Here is a 22,343-nt window from a genome sequence, read left to right as displayed (position 1 = left end):
AAATCTCTAGCAGAGGTCGTCAAAAGGCATGTGGGAGCCTCCATGGTCAAGTGGAAGAAAGTTCTTTGGTCTGATGAGAAAATAATTGTGCTTTTTGGCCATTAGACGAGACTTTTTGTTTGGCAAATACCAAACACTGCACATAGAGTATCCACAAACACATCATCCCCACTGTGAAGCACAATGTTGTCAGCATCATGCTGAGGGGATGCTTCTCAGCCAACGGTCATGGAAGGATTGTAAAGGCAGAGGATAAAATGAATGCAGCAAAACATTGAAAAATCCTGGAGGATAATCTTATGCAGTCTGCAAGAGAACTAAGGATTGGGAGAAGACATATTTACGAGTAAGTCAATGACCCAAAGCATACAGGGAAAGCTACACAGAAATGGCAACGAGGTGAATGTTCTGGAGTGACTGAGTCAAAGCTCCAACCTCAGCCCAACAGAGAATTTGCAGTTTGACTTGAAAAGGGCTGTTCAAGCCAGATCCCTGCAACCTGACACAGTTTTGCAAAGAAGAATGGAGTTAAACTACAGTGCCCAGATGTGCAAGCTTGACTGAGACCTATCCACACAGACTCAGTGCTGTGATTACAGGCAAAGGTGCATCTACTAAATACTGACTTGAAGGGGGTAAATATTTATGCTGTCACTTATCATACTTTACATGCATTTTAATTTAATCAACATTAATTTGTAGAAATCTGTTTTTACTTTGACATTAACAAGTGTTTTTTAGTGTCCCCCCCCAAAAGCCAAATTATATTGGCAATGATTGAGTTATAAAATTTAAAAAAGGCTAAAACATCCAAGGGGGTGAATATTTTATAGGCACTCTATGTCCTAGGCCACCTTTCTGCTGCTGTTCTGTTTGATATAATTCATCCAAAATATGGTTTTAATACATTGTATACAATGTTTTTTTAGGTGATCAGCTGCTTTATGAACCTTGTCAGTCTGCATGTTCGACAGCTGTTTCAAATGTTTTTAACACCTAAGTTGAAACATAATTGTGAGAATGAACATATGATTGACCTGTCAAGCTACAAAAATGTAAAATATAGAGCACTTCAAAAAGGCTACATACTTATGCACATTTAGGAACCGAACTAGACTAGTTTTATGATTTGATCTGAAAATGATATAACGTGGATGATAGCCAAGTTTTCTGCTTTGCTGTTGTAGCCAGTGGTTAGTCATTAAAGACTTCCAGCCTGGACTTTCAGCTTGCAACTTCAGAGGCCATTGTATTAACATCAGGAGTGAAGCGAAAGTCAGACCCTCAAACAAAAAAAAAAAAAAAAATGCTCCCGTTTTTTTCATTTCATCCTCACGAGGATTGTCCAGTCATCTGTTTTTAATGAATCCAGTGAAACTGAAAAAGTGACACAGAGGCTTCACTCTGGCTTCATTCATCGCTTTGATCTTAAAAAAAAAAAAACACATTTCTTTTGACTTATATGCATTGAAAGGATTTATGTTTACCCAAATTATCTTATGATGCAGAGTTGTAGTACTGTCCTTAACAGAAGAAGAAAACAACTTTTAAATTGCCTGTTAACAGCTGACTAGCTGACTCAAGGCCTGACTGTACTTTGCTGTTGCATGCCAGGCAGGGTTAGGAAAGGACAATCATAGTGCTGGCTGGTGATGCTGTTGTCATCAGACCGATAGTGTGTTCGAGTATACTTTTGATCTAAAGCAGATTAGTTGCTGAACTTGTGTGCAGGTATCTGTTTATAGATAATTGGATCCCACCTGCTTTTCTCTCCAGCAGACAGCCTAGATGATTGGTAAGTGCTACTTGAATGAAGAACATACCATAAACACAGAACAGTTCCCAAACCAAAATCCATACCTATGAGTACACATTGAATATGTTCACACAGAATTTGAGAATGGAAATAAGTGCAATTTTCTGATAATGTCTGTGTTAATGCATGCTCCTAAACTGTTAACAGTATTGATGTACTGTTGTAAACAGTACGTCATTACTTTGTTGCCTACTCAAGAATTTTATCTGCTTAACAGTATGTCACTGTTCCAAATGAAAAAAAAAAAAAAAAAAAAAAAAAACACTGTTTATGACAATGCTGAAAGCTGTTTAAGATGTGCAGGCTACTCTCTTAGCTCAGTACAAGACTCCCCAAGACTCTTGCCTCTCTTTGTCTGGCTAGCTGTGCAGTAGGTGGCCCACAGGACTATGTCATTTGTGATACTGATCACCTTCACACTAGGCAAACCATTTAACCTGACGGGAAAAAAATGCCCATTTTTTCCAAAGTGTAAGGATCCTACCTAATGTATGAAGAAATCGTACAGCTTTAGGTCCAACTACATCTGGAAAGTAATAATTTTCCTCCATTCCCATAGATCTCTAGCCATTGGTCTTTCTTTCTTGCCTGCCATTTGACTTTCTCACCTCAGTGGAATCACTTGCATAGGTGTCAAAGTATTCATTCATTACTCAGGTAGAAGTATAGATACTAGGGTTTAAAAAGACTTCTGTAGAAGCTGAAGTATCAACTCAAGCTTCTTACTCAAGTAAAAGTGTAAAAGTACTGGTTTCGAAAACTACTTAAAGTATAAAAGTAAAAGTAATGTAAGGGGAAAAAATGCCATTAAGGACAAAAGCTTAGGCCGTGCCACAGGGGCCTATAGAGCACTACCCCACCTCCCCAAAAAAACATTTTTCTAAAGGCCATAATGACTCTAATGTTATATTAAAATTTTAATGTTGAAAAATTTGGGAGGCACCTGTTTCAGCCGCGTTTATGCCCACTGAAAATGACAATGCAAATACATTCAAGAACCATATTTGTGTACTACTGAGCATTAATGTGTTTCGTGGAGCGGAGGATATAATGACTAGTTGCCTATAAGTGTTGGTCTTCCTGGCTACCAACCTCCTCACTGGTGCTTGGTTGGGACATTTTGCTCGAGTTCTCTTGAGTCTCTGCCATGGACATCTTCGTACTAGGCTACATACATCTGCCATTTCCTTGCTGGAGTGTGACGTGATTTGTGTGTGCGCAGGTGCGATGGATCGCGTACAAACCAATAGGGTGTTGGAATGGTTTTATATTTATACTTCTCATCCAACCACAATCAAATTCACTCTATCCAGATGGCGCGATTTATCTGGATAGGTTTTTGGGTTTTTTACTTGTGTTTTTTTGAACGATGACAAGCTGGAATGAAAACAAGCTGAAATGAAATAGGAGTAACGAGGCTATTTTAAAAATGTAAGGAGTAGAAAGTATAGATAATTGCTTGAAAATGTAAGGAGTAGAAATAAAAAGTAGGCTGAAAAATAATTACTCCAGTAAAGTATAGATACCCAAAATTTCTACTTAAGTAAGGTAATGAAGTATTTGTACTTAGTTACTTGACACCTCTGATCACTTGACTGCAGACCTGACCCGAGTCAGGCCACCCTGCAAAAGTAAAAGCTACACTTGTGCCATCTCAGTCAAAACAGGTCTGGATGCCCAACTGAGTGCTGACACAGATGGCATTTTTGCACTAAGGATGCTAAGCTCTGAAAATGCTGGACTACACTAGTTTTGTATGGGAAAGGAGTGCTGCCAGTGTGATAGATGGCAGGTTTAGATGCAGGGCTTTGTGCTGCTTTTCTGGCTGTTTTGTTGTATATTTTCAAAATATTTATTTAATAAGGCAATGTAAAAAAGGAGCCTATCAGTTAGTTTCTGATGGTACAACTCCACTTTCCTGCCTGATTCAGATGTTGTGTACCCAGCCTTTGCAGTGTTATAGTTTCCTTTTTTATTATGTAGAGAATAAGGACTTAATGCTGCATATCCTTACTTATAGAATGGCTCTTACAAAGTTAATTCACTGCTTGTTAATACTTCAGTACAATAAAGTGACAAATGATGGGCTTATTTTTCAGGGACTTTATGTGACTGAGTTAATTACAGCTTCAAACCATTACACCGATTAGTGGGGACATTACCTACAAAATGAGACAGGATATGCTTTTCTATAAAAACATTACGACACCTCATGCTACACTGAATAGACAGATGGAAGCTTGACAAGTTTAGTTTTACATTAGGGCCTAGTTACACATTTCAGGCACAGGGGAGGAACTTAACACAACCTTCATTACCACAAAATGGCTGTATATTCGCAAAAAAACAAAAACTTAACTGCATGTTTAAAGGACGAAATACAATACATACAACATCCCATGTTTATTTTATTTCTGGCTGATTAAACCTACTCCTATGTTGTTAACCATTATACTTCGACATCAAAAAAACTCACTACAGCTCACTAAAGTTCTTTGTAACATGCTCATTCAAGTTGGACCAGAATGTGACATCTGGCAGTCATACTGCTTGTGTCACAACACAATGGTGGTACACACAGTGAAAAAGTGTTGTGTCCTCTCTATGAGCTTTGAAGCACTTCCAGCATCCGCTCTTAGACCATTTCAAACTATACACTTCATTTCTATTGACTTCTAAATTACAATACATTGCAGAATGTTCCTCAGCTTTACAAGAAGGAATTCACAGACTTTTGGGGCTTCAAGCTATTTGCTTTTAGTCCATGACTCAACCTTACTGGCGCTGACCTCATGTAATGCCCAGAGCAAAGGTCGGACAAATGAAAACTGCTGTGGACTTTAGTCCAGTCTCTAATGGAAAAAAAAAGTGCAGGGGAAGTTCAATAGCTTCAAAGTGATTCAGCATCCAGAAAGTACCTCAGAAAACAAACAACACTTGTTAACTTTTTTTCCCTTGTGGGATACACAAACTTTTAATAGTGAGGATTCGTCATTTCACTCACTAATACAGAAAACAGAAATTACAGACAGCTTCTTGTTTGTTAATGATAATTCAAATGGAAATATTTGATCTTAGGTAAGCCCTATATTATTTTCAGGAAAGTCTTATTTGTTTTACCTCTTATTACTATATACCCAGGCTATTCAATTGGAGGCCCTGGTGATGGGCCAGGCCTCCAAGGTCATGTATAGTTGCCCTTTCAGTAAGAGAAGGTAACAGGGGCAGGGAACTGTGAAGTGTCATTAGGTGATGTCCAGATCACTGATCTGACTTTGCTTGTGATGCTGCGATCCTTGTGGAGACTGTAGGTGTCCTTTTGGGAGCTCTTAACATGCTGGGTGAGGAGGCTGAAACATTGGGAATGTACGTCTCCTTGGCCAAGACAAAGATCCAGTCTGTGAATGGTGAGAGTGTGGAAGTTGTAGAGCGGTTTACCGGCCTTGGCAGCATAATCCATGGATCTGCTGACTCCAAGGCTGAGCTCAACTGTGGACTTGGGCTTGCATATAGGATGTTGGGTTTGCTGGACAAGACAAGGATACGCACGGGTGCAGATGAAAGTCTTTTGGTCCTTGGTCTCTTTGGTCTTACTATACGATGGTCAGAGAAGCTGGCTGCACTCATTTGTGATAACAAAAATCCAAAGTAACAACATTTATAATTAATTAATTTTATCTGTGATTTTTTAAAATAAAATGCCAATACAGATAATATGCCAAATGCTTATACTGGCTCCAAAATTGATCCAAGCTGATAATGGCTCAACCCCTAATCTTGACATTTCTATTGATGATATAATCTCTTAAATCATTTACATCGTGTGCATGTCTGTGAAGTGCACAGCCCCCATAAGTGATACACTTGACACTATACCAGCACAAGACAATCAAGGTTTAATGCTATGCCCTTTCAGGCTAACACACACCCCAATGACATAAAATAAAGAGCAACTTGAGATTTAATATCCTTCTCAAGGACACTTCAACATGAAAACTAGAGGAGAAGAGGATCAAACCACCTTTTCTGCAGATTTAAGAACTAGACTACCTGCTTTATTTGATGAGCCAAAATAAGTTGTTCCTCAGTTAGCAGCGACATAGCTGTACTTTCTGAGACACCGGGGATGTGTATTAGATTAAAAGATTTTCAGCGTAGTATTACCTTAGTAAGAGGAAAAATATAGCTTAGACAACAAAGGCAGAAACATCTAAAATTACTCTCCGCAGATTTCACAGGGATGGGAAAGACATAAAAAAAACAATGTACCCAACATGTTTGTGTTTAAATTTGATGGAAATAATACATGAAGCTTTTCAGTTTATTTTCAATTACACATTGTGAACAGAAAATGTACAGTGCACTTCTTCTTTAATGTTTGACATCAAATTTTAATACCACTTTTAACCCTTTGTAGGACACTCTTTAAATTACTTAAAAATTCTAAATGTAAGCCTTAGAATATCATTGGTTGACATCTCTATACTTTCTTTTACTTTTGTTATTTATACATTTGTCATTATTATGGTGAAAATCAAAGCCAACAAAGTGACCATATATGTTTCCTTGCCCATTTATGGTAAAAAGAAGAAAGGTGTGCATATTAAGATGTAAGTAATGGAAAATAAACACACATAGAGTCTAGTGAGAGTATATCTGCACATTAAAAATTATTTAAATACAAAATATTCTTTGACAAGGAATAGTGAGTTTGTCTTTAGATTTTGACCTTTTGACCTTTAGCTTCAGCATACCTTGTAAGTAGTATTGGTATCATCAATTTTGTCTTATAATTCAAACAAGGGACCTATAATAAAAACACATATTGAATATTAGGAACAATGAGGCTCACAATGAAAATAAAAACTGATTCATGCTATTAAAGTATAGAAAATCAATAGCCAACTGTCATTAAACAGACTAAAATCACATACATTTCACTATTTATACCACTCATTTTTTAAAAATTTCATCAGAAAACATATGAAATATTACAAGTATTAAAAACTTGAATTAATTTAAGCTTAAATAAGGCTTCACATAAAACAAAAAACAAAACAAAATAAACAAAAAACAAACAAACAAACAAAAAAAAAAAACACATAAGTATGACAAAGCTGACCAAAACTGACCAAAAATCCCCCATATTTACTACTTATACCTTGAAAATGTCTATAAAGTAGTAAAATTTACCTCTGGATCACTCTTTAATTTTTTACAAACCTGTGGCAAAATCTAAGTATACTATAGAGAACTATTATCCATATATAATGGGGCATTTGTCAAGAGAATATCAGTTGCTAGATGAGTTGGCCTTATGTCTTATTATCTCAATGGGTGTATAGGTCAATTTTTCTCACCAAAATTTAAGTAAATGCTAGAAATCCTACACACACAAAACCTATTGGACATTATCATTACCATTCACCTTTATAATGTGTGAGTTTCATTAGATCATGACGATTAGTTTGTATCTTAGGGTCATTTGTTTGTGACCAAAAGAGACGTAAAACTGCATTTTTCACATTCTGGAGGAAACAGGAGGTTTGAGACTCTTCAATAGTTGTCAGTTTGTAGACTCTAGGCCTGCTCCTTTAGCTCGCTATCATCATTTTAGAACCTGGCCAGTCCACGGTTTACACCACACATGCGACTCGTCTTCGCAGGTTTGGGCACGGTAGAAGGCTCCTGTAGCTTGTCTCTCATGCAGCCTCCCCACTGCTCCTCCTCAGACTGAACTATACCGCCATGATAACAGTACCCGACTGGCCGCACCAACCCACGTGACCACACAACGTCACCAAAAATCTCAACAATGATTGGCTAACCAACTCATGACAGAAACCCAGCGAGATCAGAAATACCGCAAGATTTGGAAACGAGAACAATATGTGAGCAGAAATAGAGGGAAAGCAGGCTGCTCAGGATTTGTCACCTGGGTTACAGTATCACAACGAGACTGGGGGGAGACCACAAGAAGGTTGACCTAAGTGGTTCCTTAAAAGGTTGAGGATGTCATCCTTTTGGAAAATTTTAGATGGAGAGTTCTCATTTATAGTCCATGGAAATGTTATCCCAATCATGTTTTGAAGTACACCTATTTTTATCTTTTTGCCTGTAGCGCCCTGCAGTCTTCACTTGCACACACCTTGCTAAAAAAGACAAAGTCCCAGAGTGGGAGTCTGGCCTGCTGTTCAACCTTAAATTTTCTCTGTGGGTATGTTACGTGTGAGTATCAGTTTGGTTTTGTTTGACGGAAATCACACATAAAATGTGAATGCTTATAAATCTGTAAGAGCTGAAAAACCTATGGTAAAGCACTAGTTGTGGAATCTTTCCTATGGATTTGAATAGCTTGTCTGCTTCTGGTTCCTGTTCCTGAGAGCCTGTAAGTCATTTACCTCTATAACTATAAATAAGCAACTCATATATTCGCTTTATTTATCCAGCAGTAAACAGCTGTGAATTTTTAACATTTGAAGCTAGGCTTAGATAACAATGTTAAATATAATATGCTATATTAATGTTCCATGAGCTGTCTGCAGCATTTGCCTTCTAACAATGGAGCAGTGAAAACTTTAAGCCACCCAGTAAACCCAGTGCTATGATCATGATGATGGCTGGATTCCAATCTGGTGCACTTGAATTCAAGAGAATGATCAGTAATATAACAAATGAACCACAAAATGACTGTTTGATTGGATTAAGGCATACACAACTCACAGTACCTGCCTTCAGTCCCTGCAGGAACGAGCCCAAGATGTCATCAGATGTCTCAAAATTTCTTCATCTTCTCTTGGCAACCCCTTACCCTCTCTGTGTTTTTTCCCTTTGTCTCTCTCCTTTTGATCTGTCCATCTTTTCTCTCTCTCTCTCTTTCTCCAGACGTCTCTCTCTCAGGGTAATGAGATATAAATGTTTCAGGACTGTGAACGCCTGCGGCATCAGACCTGTTTGTCTCTTTCACACAAAAACACACAAGTCCACACACACAATGCAGAGTAACATGGCAAATAGAAAGGCACAGTCTTGATGAACATGCAGTGTTTTTCTGCTCTAGAGTTCCTCCTAAATCTAGTGGAACAAATTAGCAATTAAAGGACAGTAGGCTTTGGGCATAATGACTGAGGAGCTTGTGTTTGTGTGGGCCTTTGTAGAGTTAAAATAGAGTGGAAAACACTATTGGACGTTTGTGTGTGTGTGTAGGTGGTTGCAGGGCGAGTTAGAGGTTACGGAGGGGTTGCTTTACCAAATATAAACTTGGTGTTTCTGAGCTAAGGTCAGCAGTCTCAGCTGGTTGCTACTCCAGTATTCACACACACACTCACGCAAAAAAACAAGTATGAAAAAAACCCTCACAAACAGTGAATGGTCAAAGGTAATGTAAAATGCATTCCACAAGAAAATAGTTATTTCCAGAAAAAAAAAAAAAAAAAATGTTTTCAGTGACACAGCCAAATGATTTTCTATGGAAGGTCACTCTGGAGCCTCAGGGGCCCTGATGGCAATGATGGCACAGACTCAGATTTTAACCTGGGCTCTGGAGCAGATATAAAAAAGACCTCTGCTGGAGGACTTCAAACCATGTGAACAAAATATCATATAGGGCAGAAAGGTCAAATATGCCAAATACCCAGGCTGCAATGGGCCTACAAGGGAATTAAGCCAAGAATAAATAAGTGCTAACACTCTAGAAGCAAAGGTCATGTACCAAAATGTCCACCAGTGTTTGTCTCACTGTCAAGTATTCAGATTATGGAGTTCAATAGTTAAGACATATTTCTTTAATTGAAACAATGGGACATGAAGTTATTATTATTATTGTTTTTTATGATTTGATTCACACATTACTGATGAAAAATCACAAACAAAATGATTTCTGTGTAGGTAAACCAGAAGGTTGACTTTGTCTTAAAGCCTGGTTTGTAAGGTCAGAAAATTAAAGGCCAAACATAGACCTGCCATGTGAAAATTCCTTATTTCAGTTAATTCCTATAGAGCTATAGAGCTGCCCTACCAAATGCTTTGTATGTAAAGTTTCCCAGATGAATGTGAAAAATATCCTATGCAATGGATATATGAAACAATCTCTAGCATGTCAAGTAACATTTTACCATCGTCATGGCTTGATCTCATTTTTGGCTTACATGTTAACAAGTCAAGGCTTTTAGACAGACGGAGTGAACAGCATGTCTGACATGCCTGATATGCACATGTCACACTTATAGAATCTTGGGAATAGAAGGTTTGCCTATTTTTTCATGTGATTAATAAGCATCTAAGCATTATTTTTCTACAGCAGGCATCCAAACTTGAATGTGTATTTATGAACCAATGAATGAAACAAGGTTATATAAGGTACATTGTACTAGTAGGTGTATAAGCCATCTCTCCTGTCAGGTTTCAAAAGAAGTCACTCCACTCTCTCTTTAAGACCCGCTCTCTTTAAAGGGATACTTCAACATTTTGGCAAATTCGCCCATTGCTATAATTCCTGTAGTCTTAGTAATAGGTTTGTTTCCTTTAGTTGTCGGTGCAAGCTGTTTCTAGATCTTGGGGGACTGATATATCAGCTGCACAGCTAACGCTATGGAAGCAGATGGTATTTTTTGCTTTCCCTCATCAAACTCATCAAATACACAATTCAACAACTCCAAAACGCTCTCATGGACAAGTTGTGACCTGCACATTCACCACGCTATGAAATAATAACGTATAATTATGTAACATTACGACGCATGAAGCAAATACTCTGAACTATTTCTTGAGTAAACCACTGGGCGGAGTGACACAGTGCAGCAGCCATGTCTGGAGTGTAGTTCCGGCTTTGCATTTAACATTGAAACATCTCCGTCTGGTAATGTTCGATGATTATTTCATAGCGTGGTGAATGTACAGGTCACAACTTGTCCATGAGAGCGTTTTGGAGTTGTTGAATTGTGTATTTGATGAGTTTAATGAGGGAAAGCAAAAAATACCGTCTGCTTACATAGCGTTAGCTGTGCAGCTGGTATATTGGTCCCCCCAGATCTAAAAACAGCTTGCACCAACAACTAAAGGTAACAAACCTATTACTAAGACTACAGGAATTATGGCAATGGGCGAATTTGCCAAAATGTTGAAGTATCCCTTTAAGACCTGTAGAGGGTGTTCACCTGTGCACCTGTGTACTCTTTATAAAAAGTTCCCGAGTGTTTAAATATTTGTATGTCTCTTTCAAAGACCACAGACAAATCAGTGATGAACTTGCATGTGCATTGCCAGCGCTACAATAGGGTGGCTTGCTGACAGTAAAGTGCTGCAAACATGCCCAATGTCCTTAATCAATATTTAGCCTTGTTTTTTATGTGCTCAGCTATTTACATGGTAGAAATGGTTCCATCTGCAAGAATGCAAAGCTTTGCATCTATGCTAGCTCTCTGACCAGTTCCACAATAATGAGGCCACACTGACCAGCATCTCCTGAGACTAATTCATCTTATACAGCCCTTCTTCAAAAATACCAAACCCCCTTTTAAACTGTGCCTAATCCAGATTATTTAGAAAAGTTTTTAGAGATTTTGAAGACCACATTTTGAAATGTCACTGAAACTAGATTCTCAAACTTTTTAGATGCTGATTACTATGTACTTAAAATCCAAGAGCACATATAGTCATGGTGGAAAGTTACTGCGTTAAAGCTCTGTGGACCTCTGTGATATAATTATCATATGAAAATTATTGCATACATTGGGTATAATCCCTTCACTTAACAAGAAAAATGATCCCAAATGACTTAGTCCTGCCAGCCTACATATCTTGCCAGATTGACAGCCCATTGACAGCTTTTCTTTTATGATTTACCCTGAACAATATTTTTATTGAAACTATTTAGCAAATAACACTTGTGAGAAAAGCGACTCAGTAATGATGTGGCATTGTTGTTATTCAGAAGCCAAAATGGCACCCAATGAGTTGCCGTATAGGAGCCAAAGACCAACTACCATTTCTGAGCTGAGCAAAATGTTCTGCATTTCCAAAAAGAGATGGATTTCCCATAGCAACGAGAGACACAGACATTGGCTGTAGAAACACAAGAAACATTAGGGTTTACCGTGACATACTGTAGTGAATGAAACCAGAACACTTATGGGAAATGGACCAAACAGGAGCATGTCACTATTGAATATGAATATGTCACTATTTTCGGAGCTCAAAAGTAGCTTACAATTGCTTTTTTTTTTTTTTTCTGGCTGCACACTGTACGTCTCTGATGGCCACTCTCACAGACTGTTCATCTGAGATGCTACATATCTCAGAAAAGAATTGCAGTAATTTTCTGTTTACAACATATTTCAAATGCTAGATTAAAATTTTCAGAGTTCTAATCTGGGATTAAATTATGTATAGTCTTGTTTTAGAGTTAGTTACATGACCGTTGGCTCACTATAGCTTTGTTAGTTTTAGATCAACCTAACATAGCTATGCTAGCTTCATAAATTAATATAACCGAATAAGCCAATGTAGAAAAGTTAGCCTGAGCAGTGTCAGCTTTAGCAAACATAGCTAAAGCTAACGTAGCTATGTAGATATTGTAAATACATAGCATACATTGCTGCTTTGTGAGCTTACCTTTAGTTACTTTAACGACATAGCTACATTAGCTATGTAGCTATGTTATCTTTAGCAAAGTTAGCTTTAGTGCTGTAAGCTGTAGCAAATGTAGCAAAAGCTAAATTAGCCATGCAGATAATGTTGCTTACCTAGCTGCTATGTGCGTTTAGCTTTAGCTCCATTAGCTACATAGCTCATCTAATAGAGGTATGTAATCTACGCTGGCTTAGTTGAAATGTTTTTTATGGAGGACAAGCTTTTTTTCCTGTTAAGACTGTTTACTCAGTTTTATTAATGTTTATGATCAGGTTTGTCAGCTCAGATTTGAGTTTTAACTTTTGATATCCTAATCCTTACCTTAACCCCTAACCTAACCCTAAATAGAAGCTTAATCTGATTTTATTTAACAAGTTTTCACTTAGATTACCATTCTGAAATATACAGCAACTCAGATAAATGGTTCTGAAATTGGCCTTCAGAAAGGAATTGCTGCATTGAGAATTTGAGCAGTCTTACTACAGTAAGATAGTGGTATGACTAAGCATTTTGAGTTTGCTAATTTTGGGCTTTGACTGTGCCTTATTTTCTGTGTTTATCATATTTAATGCATTGTGTAAAGTGTACTTCACTGCAGTTTTACAAAGAATAGATATCATTAAAAGGAATTCTTCAATAAATGACAAAAGTTATGCCTTGCAGTTGTTGGAGGATTTCAAGTTTTTAACTGTCTAGCTTTGAACATCGCCTACTCATAGCGAGGACAGTACAAGTTCTATGGAGTTCAATCATCAGCATAAAAAAGGCTGGCCTAAAGACTGACCCTTCATGAAAGCAACTGCCAATAAAGAAAAGAACCTCCTAAAGGACAGGGAAGGCAGGAAAATCACTTGATGAAAAATGGCAGTTCTCAACTGGTGTTTCGGGACCAGGGCCAGTTCCAGGGGTTTAGTGGGTTGTGAATGTTTCCCTTAAGTGTCTATACACTCTAGGAGGTGGCTATCAAAAATTTGGTTTTGTTCTGTTGCTTTGTTCTGCCACATTTTTTACTTTTTATGGTCCAAACTGCACAAATCTTTATTAAATAAATCTGACTTGTTGAAAAGTATCAAAAACTTGATAGTTTTTCCAGGGAAGGTTTTGGTGGTAAGTCCAGTCTAGACCAGTTGAGAACCCCTCCTAAGACCTTAAGAGTATAAAATGCTGCAGCACCACAGAAATCATGCACATATCTCCAGCCACATTTAAAAAGCTTGCTGTAATTTAAGGGCAGTCTTTAATTAGCCAACTTTAAATCCTCCCACTGCTCTTATTTTTCATGGGGGGAAGAAGATGCTTGGACCTTTTTCTAATCTGAAGAGTTTATAAATAACAAGCAATTTAGAAGGTGCACAGACTTTTTAAGTAAATTGGCTCATTAGTGATGAGAGTGCATAAGGATCAGGGTAAGAAAGCATTAGCAGCTACTAATTAGCAGTTAAAAGGATTCACTGATGTATTAATGATACTCTTAACACTGCACAAGTTTGGCCTATTGCCACGTGAATATTTTTGCTTGGTGTTCATTGTTAAGGCAGAACATAAATACTTGAAAATCAAGATATAAGTGTTGAGGGTCTCTTGAGCATGAAGATGTACATCAACTTTTAATGCTGACATGTTTGAGTTTCAAGGAATACATTCCCTGACATAACAAACTTACCTGTGTTTAATGAGTTACAGCCAAATGTAACAAAGGAGTGTCAATCTATGAATTAAAATTATTACATGCCTTAAATGTCAATAGAGTGGATGCTCAGCATCCCCACTAATTATTCTACTCTTCAGGGGAAAAAACTGGTGAATTCTTTTTTATAATTTTTGTTGTCATCAGATTGGCGTTCATATAATAATACTATTCTGATAAACATAGAGTGTTTCCCACATGTAAACTTTACCTTGACGTCACATTTCAGTAAAGTCACGCTCAATTTATTCATTTTCAGAGATCTCTGTGATCCCTGATCAATCAATTAGTGCACCGCATTAGCTCGCTCTGCTTCTCCTGCTCCTGCCGACCATGACAGATGCGCACACTCTACAGTGGTCACACCCTAACTACATTTCCCCTGTAAACCGACTTGTTGTTGTACCTCTCCTGTTCAGTGTCAACTTTTGCCATTGTTAATTTTAAGAAAATTTATAACTGTAAATTCCCACGCTGGATCTAACTGCTTTGAATTTATCTGTTGTTCTTCGCTTAAAAGACACGTTACATAGGGAATTGAAGGTATATGGTTATGCAGACAACACAACCAAGTATATCATTGGCCTTGTTTTAAGAAAGACTTGATTTGTTCTGAAAGTTCCCAAAAACATAGTGGACTCACAGTGGACTCCTCTCACTCTCAAACTGAGCAATCAGGGGAGAAGAGCCTTAGTAAAAGATGAGAGAAACAAGATTCTCTGCTATGATGAAACCAAGACAGTTTGACCCTCAATTCTAAATGTCTGGAGGAAACCAACCACCACTCATTACCTGCCTATACCATCCCAACAGTGAATCATGGGGGTGGCAGCATCATGCTGTGGGGTTGTCCCAAAGCAGCAACTGGACTGGGAGACAGGTCAGAGTAGAGGGTAAGCTTATTTAAGCAAAGTACAGAGATAATCCCAATGAAAACCTGTTTCACAGTGCTCAGGACCTCAGACAGGGCCGAAGGTTAAAATTCCAACATGACAATGACCCTAAGCACACAGCCAGAGGGACCCAGCCAGAGCCCTGGCTTAAACCCTATTGGACATCTCTGGAGAGACCTGAAAACAGAAGTCCATTGACGGTCCACCTCAGTGAGCTGGAGAGGATTCGCGAAGACAGAAAATATTCTAATCCAGGTGTGCAAAGCTTGTTGTGTCATATTCAGATAGACTTAAGGCTGTAATTGCTGCCAAAGGTGCTTGGGCTAAGGACTTGAATACTTATGTCAATGTGATATTTTAGTTTTTTGATTTTAGCAATTTTGCAAAAAAGAAAAGTTTGTTTTCACTTTGTCATTAAAAGGTACTAAGTATAGACTAGAGACAGTAAAAACAAATTTAAATGATCGTAGCCTCCGGCAGGAACATAAGAAAAATTTAAAAAAGTGAAAGAATTCTGAATAGTTTCTGATTGCTCTGTACAAGTAAATAAGAGTGTATTTACTGTTCAGCTCTGTGGTGATAGCAACTGGCACCAAAAACACCTTTTAGCACCAGATGAAGTGGACAGTCAGGATGCTGTATGCTTCCTTAGCATGATCATACAGGCGGTCCAGTGTTTAAATGTCCCCAGTGGCACAGTTCACATATTGAAAAAAAATGGGTAATGTTTTGTCCATATTCACATGATTAAAGTCCCCAGTAATGGCTACAAATGCATTTAGGTGCATTGTTTGAAGCCTTGAAACAGTGGCGATAACAGCACAGCCTCTGCATCAGCTGATGGTGGGATGTAAACAATAAAAATGGTGCATATGAACTCCCTCAGCAGGTAATACAGGCACATTATAACAGGAAACAGTTCAATGTCCAGGGTACAGAGATGTTCCTTTACGTTGACGTGGCCAGGATTACACCAACTCTCATTCACATACAGTGCAATCCCTCCACCCTTCTTAATGCTCAGCACAACATCTCTGTCCTCCCAGAAAGTACTGAAGCCAGGTACAGCAGCACTGTGATCTGGGTTGTGCTAGTGCAGCCATGTCTCAGTGAAACACGTAATACCGCACTCATGGTATTTCTGCTGGTTCAGGATCAGCGTGGCAAGCTCATCTGTCTTGTTGCCCAAAGACCTCATTTTCCCCATTATCACCGCTGGTACCGAAGGCTTGAATATCCTCCCTTCGCTCTCTTCTTTGCCCCAGCTCTGCATCCGCGGTGAGGTCTCCTTAGCTTCTTCAGGACAATAGGCTTCGCTCCAAGCATCAGCACCGACTTTGACAGTGCCAACAGCTGATCGCGAGTGTAAACACTGCCCTCACTCCTCTGTGCGCTGGTTACAAAGAGTGACAAAGAGTGAAAGCTATTCATCTGGAATACCTTCAATACTAAGCGTTTGGGAAAGGGCAGAGGATTTGAAAAAACTCGGAGTGTGATTGGATGAACATTCTATCTGTCACATCTTTACGGGCCAATCAGAGCAAAAAACACGTGACGTAGCCGCTATCGAGGTGCACGTGTAAGTCAGTGTATGACTTTTGTTGTTTTTGAAAAGAAAACTCATTGCTGTTCTTGTTCTTCTCTTAACGAAGAAATGTCTGATAAAACCGGTGCTTTAGCAGCATCCGCGCTTAGCTCTTCCACTGTAATTGCACTGGCCTCTTGTTGCTGCTTGCATACGTCACGACTCTGCCACGCCCAAAAGCACTGCCCCTTGTCACCGATTGGTCCTTTTACTTTCTAACCGGGCCCAAACGGTTCAGAGGGGAGCTTTGCAAGATGGATTTGCCAGTGAAAAGAAAGTAAACGGGCGAATCCATCTGCTTTGCTAGGTTAACACTTACCCTCTTCACCATAATAAAACAAAAAACAAGGTTCTACTAACCACTGGATGGCAAAAGGGTACCAGTTATGGATGCTTGGCTAATAGAGATGTATTGCACCTGACCAGACAGCCACTGAAGGCCCAAGGGCAAAGAAACCCTATGTGACAGAGGTAAAGTGTCCCCTTCCAGACTTATACATGAAAAGTTCCAGGTCAGGACCAGATTGAGTCCAGAATTAGTGTTATCCAAGTTAGTACTGGCTACTGGCCTTTACCAACCAGCCGCAGAGTAGATAAGGTGCAGACTGATCTTTTTTCTTGTGTTTCGCAACGTCCTTAATTTTCAGGTTCTGTGGAGCTTTGCTGCTCTGGTACCATATGGAGTTTGCACATCTACAGCTATAGTTTGGTAGCTGAGCTGTCATCATCCCGTGGTTTTTGTAAGACAGACTGACAGACCACAAGTCGCTCCGCCCTCCTGCCACTTGTTCCTTCTAAGAAGTGTTTTCAGTCAGTCAAGGTTAACCTATTTAACGATGCACTCCCTTTTTACTTTTAATTCACAGTTCTGACCTAACAAGGGTGAAAAGAAATTAAAAAGAGTTGTTGTGTGTATTCCAGCAAGTTCTTACCAATGAAGCAGCTGCTTGCAATGAAAGAGGTAAGTTGATGCCGCCTGTCTCCACACTTTACGTATATCAGTATAAAGATCACCCTATTATATAAACTGCAGCCATCCTTTTAGATGAACAACTTGCTATTAAGAGTGTAGCTTATACATAAGCTATGATAGCAAAACTAACAATGCCCCTGATGCTAGTACAGCCTCAGAGACCGCTGCAAGAGAGCAGTCTCAAACTGTTAGTCGGCTCTTCAAGCTTGTTTTAGCCTGTTGAGGATAGTTTTGAGGTCAAATGTTAATAATGTTCAGCTGCTGAATATGTAACATTTTGAATATGTTAACCTAGATAAACGAAAATTATATTAATTGGAAAAAATTGAAATAATAAATAGTGGAAAATTTGGTAATTCAGAAAACTTAGGTTCGTCTCAAAGGAAGCCCAGGGAGTGTGAATAATACAACAAATACAGAAGTTAAGTTTAAAGTAAGTGTATTGACAAATAATATTTTTTCCAAATAATAAACACAAACAACTTCAAACAATCCATCAATAATAACAAAGGGAGGCCTTTTTAAAAAAATACAAAAAAATTAAAGTTCTGCCCTTTCTTTAATCGACCTTAAATCAGTTCAGTTCCTCATGTCCCAGAGTCCTTGTTCCTACCCTAACCGTGGTAGTCTTCTTTGGGAAAGGGGGGGAGGTGTGGGGAGTTCAGAGTTCCTTGGGTAGCTCGCCAGTCTTACGACGGATCCAATCCAGGGAAAGGAAGGGGTAACAAAAAAAACCTGACCTAAAAAGGGGTCAGTAAAATACAAACAATTACTATTCTTTATCAAACATAGGTTGTACTACTCTTCATTAATTCAAACTCTTTCGTCACAAAATCCGCGCTTCACATCCAATTCTCACTACGAGAACACAATTTATCTAATATAAAAATTAATTAATCTCATTAAGCATTTCACTTTAAAAAATAAAGTTCTCATTTTCAATGGAATGTACCTAACATTTCGGCAAAGCCGATTTACTTTAACATATCAAATAATTTTAACAAATATACATACAAATAAGTCAAAGACAAAACGGCGTGCAGCCGCACGCAGCTTAAATTAGCTGTTTTCTTAAAGAGGTTTGGCATATAAATCTCCGCAAGTCCCGCGGAGGAACAAAGGCACTAGCAGGAGTTTTAAATCAACTTAGGACATATTATGAGAATAACAAAAGAAACAACACTCACCGCTGAGTCTCTATAATGTTAGGATCGACCGTTTAGTGAAGGTAGTGTGTAATTTCTGCTGCCAACCAGCCGTGCTGCCTGCGTGACCCCAGGTGACGAGATTGCCAAAGAGGAAGTGACCTTGTGCACCGGATATTTATGTGTTATGGGATGAGCTCGAATTGGATAATGAGTTACGGATTTGGGGTGTGGTATGAACGGTTTGTAAACAAAATAAACAGGTTAAGGAAATTAGTAAATTAATTTGGGGAAAAATAAAATAACCAGTTTGTTATGGCGGCACAAGGTCACTCCTGCAGGCAGGCAGGATGGCACAATCTGTATACATTTAAATTAATTCACTGGGTTACAAATAACCCTTCTGTCTTAAACTGTACATCATGCTACTGTTGGTTGATCTTGATGCTGCAACTTTTAATAGCTGCATAGAACCCTGACTTCATCAATGTAAAGGATTTACTATGAAATATACTAGCAATAAAATGGTTATTTACCTTCTATTTATATTTCCCATACATTGATCCATGTATTTTGATTAATCAAAAGCCTGTGATAAATGAGATTAAAGTTTTAATTCCCAGAAAGCACTTGATAGTTCCCATGATGCATTGGATTATCATCATATCTTGTGTTTCCCAGTGCTATGAATGGCCCTTTTCATGTTCATTAGAAGCTTCCAAATATAACACAAGCACTGTTACAGTAACAGAAATTCATCAAATCAAACATTGTTCAAAAATGCAGAGCAGTGGAATTAGCAGTGAGTGCAAATAATATTTTCCATGGGAATTAATGATTTAAATCAAGTTATTAAAATATGCTAATATGTCAAGGAATATTTAAAGAGATTCTATCTCTGGGTACATTGCTGTATTTGTTCAGAACAGAACATGCCTTCAGTTCTGTTGTTGGGGGTTGAAATCCTACTGGGTGCTGCTTGTTTTACAATCTGTTCAAGATTAATTCATTAAGATAGAATATAAATCATGTTAAATACAAATTATAAACAGCTTGACTTCAGGGGAAGAGGGGAGGGCGGTTGGGGCTGGAAATGGAACAAGACACAAAGCATGAAATCATGTAGCTTTATGTCCTCAGCATGAAAAATACTCCATTTCTGTGTCTGTGTCTCTCCTCTTTTTCCTGCTCTTACTGATTAAAACTGTGAGTCGAGTCCATTCAACTCAATTTGCTATTGTGTGGAAGTCAATAGGAATCTGATAACATTTCTAGTAGGTGCAATCAAATAATAATATCATGGATTTAAATGTTAAGCAGCCAAACAATAATTCCAAAGCAAATTAAACAACTCCAACCCCACTCGCAGTTTCCTCTCTGCCCATTGAATCAGCTCTTTCCTTTTGTTGTCTTCCCCCTGCTCCTCACCTTTTTCATCTTTTGCTCCCTCTTTGTTCACACTGTTCACTCTTTCGTGTCCTGGGATAATCTTTCATCGCGTTTTTTGTCTCACCAAAATAAAGGAAACAAAAAAAGCCTCCTCGGCTTGTCGGGGCTTTGAGTGCATCCATTTAAATTTTTTGCAACTCTATATTTCACATGCCTTTCAGCAGGCCTTTTCATCCACTTTTTGTTTAATGATGTTCATTATTGTACATGCCATCACATTAGCCAAGTTTTTGACTGTGGCACATCCTCATTATGAGGCTCTGCTCCTAGACACACCCGACATGAATCCTGTCTGGTTGTTCTGATAACCTGACATTATTAGTAACTCACATTTTCATTCGGCTATTCCTCTGTCCCTTCTCTGAAAAATGAGGCAAACGCTGCAGCCACAGCTAGCAGGCAGAGTGAATTGTCTGATACAATGATGCATGTTATTTCAGCTCTGGCTTAGCATAATGTGTGGCATCTACTTTGCATTTGGCCGCCTTGTTGTTTATGTGCAGTGTCCTGTTCTAATGTGTGAGGAAGAGAAGTATGAAGAAAGTTCAGCCCCTTGTTTTGGCCATTGCTCACAGAAGTGCGTTATACTTTATGTAGGTTGTATAACATGGACTGATTTGTTTGTCCCTAAGGCTCTTTAACTCTGGTTTTCTGATACAGAATATTAAGTTCTGTACTTTTGCGATAGACACTTGAAAGTTTCAGTGAGCTTGAATTTATGTTCTAGACTTTTAATTTGTATGTAGCCTCTGAAGGCAAACTGAAAGCTGTTTGCATATGTAGTATATGTGTGTTCAACTGTTGCTATAGTCTGTGGCGAAATAGCTTTATTGATAGTTAACCAAATGCTACTTGAGACGGGCTTGAAAGCTTCCAAACTTATGAAGCTTACTGGAGGACTGACAAAGAAAGAGATGACTTATTGGGATATGATTTATTTTTTTATTTGTATGCAACCTGAGATGGGATTTTGGTGAAATGACTTACTGCACTAAACCTGTAATACAGCCTGATGTTGCCACCCATCTGTCACAATCTGGCCAAATGGCTTCATCCATTGGCTTTGCAAGTTTATAGTGATGCATCAATGTACATATACCTTACCATCCTACTGTAGTGTCTTTTCTGGCTTTTGCTCAGTCTCTTTTCCTCTTCTTAGCCCCATCCATTACTATGGTTGCCAACCGTCCCTTAAGATACGGAATCGTCCCGTATTTGACAGTTAAATGCTGAGTCCTGTTTTGAGTCAATACAGGACGCAATTTGTTCCGTTTTCATCCCTGGCGTCCTACTCTGCCACTGATTGGTTAACACCTGCTGGTAGCTCCAAGTTAAGTGGCAATATGAAAAATGTTTCATCTTGTTAAATGTGTGATAAGCAGCATTATACCAACTTTTCCACTTAAATCCCCCCTTTTAGGCTTATTCAAAAGCTTATTTTAGCCTATTTAATATGTGATCTACATAGTTGCATTTAATCCATTCAAGTCTGTGATCATGTGCTCTGTCTTTTATGCCTAATGTTCAGTTCTATTAGTCCTGTGATTTATGATCTCATATACATGACTCCGTTAGTCCTGCTCATTCCATGTGATGTTTTGTTAGTTCTTGGCGCTATTCCTTATGACTAATATGACATTTGTATTTAGCCATATTTTCAAATGTGTGATGTTTTGTAAGTGTTTGGCAGATTCTGCATGTGTAATATCTTCTTGACATTTTGTTCAGTACTTTTATACTGGGTGACAGTCCATTAGCAGTTGTCACTATCCCTCATAATGGGTCGAATGTGCTGTGAAACATGGTATCAAATGCTGTTTACTATGTTCTGCTTGTGTGGGCTGATGTGTGACGTGTCCTGTTGGCTCGGCGATCTGATAATGGCAGCTATAACATCGTGAACTCAAGCACTGAACAACTGTCAGCAAGGCTACACACATCTTCATAATCCCTTTAATGGACCCTGTGGGTTGGTAATATCCTTAAACACACATCTGAAAAGAGACACCCACTCACAGAGATGCAAATATGCTGGATGGTGGGTGGTCTGCACAAAACCATTTCAAATCTGGCTTTGCTTTCTTTTCTTGTGCCCTTGCCTTGAGGTGTTAAAAAACTCATCACCATTCAGCTTTTGATAGCTGATAGAAAAAGACTGCTGACTGA

General features: G+C 38.5%; 1 long non-coding RNA gene across 1 annotated transcript; it reads right to left on the bottom strand.

Annotated features, from left to right (window-relative positions):
• Positions 1-18,005: 18,005 nt before the first annotated feature.
• Positions 18,006-18,870, bottom strand: LOC121526547. The gene is made up of 2 exons (XR_005993327.1): positions 18,771-18,870; positions 18,006-18,323 (listed from the first exon to the last, which is right to left on the bottom strand). It is a non-coding gene; the product is annotated as an uncharacterized LOC121526547 (long non-coding RNA).
• Between the last annotated feature and the right edge of the window lie 3,473 nt (positions 18,871-22,343).

Source organism: Cheilinus undulatus, linkage group 2 (genome assembly GCF_018320785.1).
Source record: "Cheilinus undulatus linkage group 2, ASM1832078v1, whole genome shotgun sequence".
Classification (NCBI taxonomy): domain Eukaryota; kingdom Metazoa; phylum Chordata; class Actinopteri; order Labriformes; family Labridae; genus Cheilinus; species Cheilinus undulatus.
This window is presented reverse-complemented; position numbering and strand designations above follow the sequence as displayed.